Source organism: Pan paniscus, chromosome 7, assembly GCF_029289425.2.
Source record: "Pan paniscus chromosome 7, NHGRI_mPanPan1-v2.0_pri, whole genome shotgun sequence".
NCBI lineage: Eukaryota > Metazoa > Chordata > Mammalia > Primates > Hominidae > Pan > Pan paniscus.
In genome coordinates this window covers 129,573,767-129,578,062 of record NC_073256.2, presented here as the reverse complement: position 1 = coordinate 129,578,062, position 4,296 = coordinate 129,573,767, and positions in this window count along the sequence as shown.

The window sequence follows — 4,296 nt, the reverse complement described above, 5'->3', positions numbered from 1 at the left end:
CTGTGTAACAGAGCATTAGAAGCCATATCCAACTATGGCCCCAAGAGCCTGAAAGTTTGTGGAAAGTAGAAGCAAAGCTCAAGAATCCTGAAGAGCAAATTTTAAATTCACTGGACAAAGTTAAGGTCATTTTGTCAGTTTTTTGTTTTTGTTTTTGTTTTTGCCTCCTGTCTGGTAAGATTCTTCTACCAGGGTCATAAACATTCACAAGTAGGCAGAAACACTTTAAATTATTCATCTACTTTTATCAGGTAAATTCTTAAAGGTAATTGACAACTTTTGTTCTAAAAAACAGCCACAATACAATGCAACAGTTATAAGCAAGCTTACCAATTGCTATTCAACTGGTCTTGTTTGCACATATAGATTTAAAAAGCCCTCAAGGAAAGATTACCTGTAATACATACACACACATACACACATATGTATAATTACTATATATTTCCTAGAGATCCAAGTATAGTGGAAAGCATGCAGTAATCACACAATAAATATTGCACAATCACCTGTTTGGTTATTAATTAATTTTAGCCCATCAACTTCATATTTGAGGAAAGAAAAAAGGCAGGAACTATAAGAATAAAAATATAGCTCAGGTAAGTATTTTCATTTTTGTGTTTGACTCATAATTTTATTATTTTATTCTTTTTTTTTAGCTCTTCTAAACAAATATTTGAAGTATTACATAGTATTTGAAGTATTACATAGTATTTGGTCAACCACTTGTGGATGACCATTGTATTAATTTTAAATTGTTTAGTTTGTTGAAAATATATGAAAATTATCCATTTTAACAATGTTCTGAAGATGTTTGAGCTAAGTGCAGAAATGGGACAAACAATAGCTGTAATTAACTATAAAATCTCACTTTAGTTTGAGTCAATATCTGAGAAAAAAAGAATGGAGTAAAAGCACAGAAAGCAAAACTTAGCTTAGAAAATATTTCCTAATTCAAAAAATGAACAAGTCAGATTCTGTAAAGATATCCAGTGAAATCTTGAAGAAATATTGTATTGATTATTAATTAATCTGATTGGAAAGTGATCTTGGGTTCACAATGAGGTTGTTGAACAAGTAGCATTTTCATACAATTGCAAACCAATTCAATGTTTTTGCATACACTGTTTACATTTCTTTTCAAAATTTGATTTCTTCTTCGTGATCCTAGTCAAATTCTGCCTTCTCAGTAAATCTTTATCAAGTTTGCAGACACCTCCACTGAGGCAAAATAACTACTTTTCAGTGGGTCTGTAAAATTTTATATGATTAACTACTATAAATGCATTCCATCAGTTGATTATTAACTATCTTTAGGCAAGATTGAAATTTCACAGGGTCAGAATAATGTGTCATTCATCTTCGCTTTCCCAGTGATTAACGTGTGGTTGTTTAATTACTGAATGAAGTTTTAAAATTCAGTAATTAAAATATTTTTAAATTTTATTGTAATTTGACAAACTATAATTGCATATATTTATGGGGTAAAAAGTGATATTATGATACATGTATACAATTTGGAACAATTAAAGCAAGACAATATATCAAATACCTCAAATACCGTTTTTTGTTGTGAGAACACTTGAAATTTACTCTCAGTGATTTTGAAATGTATTAATTCAATACATTATTATTAACTATAATCATTATGCTGGGCAATAAATCTCAAAAGCTTATTCCTTTATCTAACTGAAGCTTTGCACCCTTTGACCATCATCTCCCCATTCCTTCCACACCCAGCTTCTGGTAACCACCATTCTACTTTCTACATATATCAGTTTCATTGTTTTAGGTTCCACATTAAATGAAATCATGTGGTATTTTTCCTTTGGTGCCTGGTTTACAAAGAAACTGTTGAAGAGCAGTTTCAGTTATTTCACTTAGCATAATGTTTTCCAGGTTCTTTCATGTCATTGCAAATGTCAGAATTTTCTTCTCTTGTAATAACGACTAGTATTTCACTGTGTATGTGTACCACATTTTCTTTCCCCACTCATCTGTTGATGGACAATTAGGTTGATTCCATAACTTGGCTATTGTAAATAATGCTGCAATAAACACAGGAGTACAGACACCACTTCAACATGTGGATTTCAAATCCTTTTGATATATACCCATGAATGAGATTTCTGGATGGAAAATAAAACTAGAAAGGCAAAAATAGAAAGGTAATTCTATTTTTATTTTTTTAAGGAATCTCCATAATGTTTTCTATAATGCTTGTACTAATTTATATTACCAATAGTACACAAAGATCTAATTTCTTCACATCATTGCCAACACTTGTTATCATTTGACTTTGTGATAATCATTCTAACAGGTGTAAGATAATATCTCATTGTCGTTTTAATTTCTATTTCTCTAATGACTAGTGTTGTTGAGCATTTTGTCATATACCTGTTGGCCATTAGTGTGTGTTCTTTTGAGTATGTCTATTCAGATATTTTGCCTGTTTTTAATTATTTGTTTTGTTACTACTGAATTGTTTGAGTTTCTTATGCATTTTGGATATTTACCCTCCATCAGATGTATGTTTTACCAATATTTTCTATAAATCTGTATGTTGTGCCTTTACTCTTACTTGTTTCCTTTGCTGTGCAGAAGCTTTTTTGATTGATGTAATTTCATGTATTTATTTTTGCTTTTATTATCTCTGATTTTAGATTTATATATAAAAAAATCATTTTTTAAGCTCAATGACATCAAATGACAGTGATTGATGTCATTGAGCTTTCCCCCCTGTTTTATTCTTATTTTTATCGTTTCAGGTTTTACATTTAAGTTTTTAAACCACTTTGAGTTGATTTTTGTAGCTGGTGTGAGGTAAGGTCTAATTTGTTTCTTCTGTTTGTGAATATCTGATTGTCCCAATACCATCTATTGAAGAGACTGTCCTTTTACTATTACGTGTTCTTGGCACTTTTGTCAAAAATAAATTGACTGTAAATGTGTGGATTTATTTCTGGGCTCTCTGTCCTATTCCATTGTTTTTATGTTTGTTTTTATCCTAATACCATGATGTTTTGATTACTATAGCTTTGTTATATATTTTGAGATCAGGTTGTGTGATGTCTCTAGCTTTGTTCAAGACTACTTTGGCTATTCAGGATCTTTTGTGAGTCTATGCAAATTTTCAGATTTTTTCTATTTCTATGAAGATTGTCATTGGAATTTTGATAAGTTTTGCATTAAATCTGTAGATTGCTTCAGATAGAACGGGCATTTTAGCTGTTGAATGCCCTTAAGCTATACATATGTGGTCTGAGCAGGTTTAGAAACCTGTAGACATACTGCTTTTATTAAGATAAGCTCTGTGTCCTTAGGGAGCATCCAGGCATCCTTTTTCCTTGAGAAACAGCTGGTCATCTAGGAAGGTCCAACATGATGGAGGGCCAAGGGAGAGATATGGGGCTTTGGTGACTTTCCATTAAGGACTGAACCACGACATGACAAAACAAGGAAAGACAAAACAAGGTAAGGCAAGACAAGAAAAACAAGCTTGGCAATTTCCAAAAAAAGCCTTCCAGCTTGGGAGTTTGGTTTTATCCAACAAAGATACAATCAACCACTTGCGAGCTCCCGAAATATTTCTAATTCCTTCTCATCTGTAAAGAATAGTTTAAGAATTGCAGAGTCAAAAACTTATTTTGGAATGGAAATGCATCTATGAGAGTCACTGTAAACTATAACCGACAGCAAGATGCAAGGTCACTCTCTATTGCTTTAGTCCAATACCATGTTCCATTTTTCCTTTTCAAAAATGTATAAATCTCACTTATAAACAACCTGTCGTTTGTCAAATAAAACAAACTGCCTTAAAAGTCAAGGAAAAAATTAGGTGATTTATTCAGGCAAAAACTAACCAAAATATAAAATTCAGAAAAAATAAAAATGTAAAACTTTAATAGTTTTCATATTTTACGAAAACAAGAAAAGTTAAATCTCTTGAAGTTATTAGGGGCATTATATAAAAAGGCAACTTATTGCAACTATCTCTTTAGACAAAGGAGGGAGAGATTATTAATGAAACCATTTTTATAATCTAGTTTTTCGTAATGGAAAGAATTCGGCAGAGAAAGATTATTGTGTTTCAGCTCCTTAATATTGCATCCCGTTTTAACTTTCCTTGAATAGCAAATAGCTAAAGCGGTATACAAATGTGTTACCTTTGGCTTCATGGGAAATGCATATTTCAAGAACTTTAATCATCTAGTGAAGAAGTTTACCAAACTCAAAACAGCAGTTTTTGCTGTTTAATTTTTCTTACGAATAAGAAAGAATCTGAAAAGAAAAAAGAAA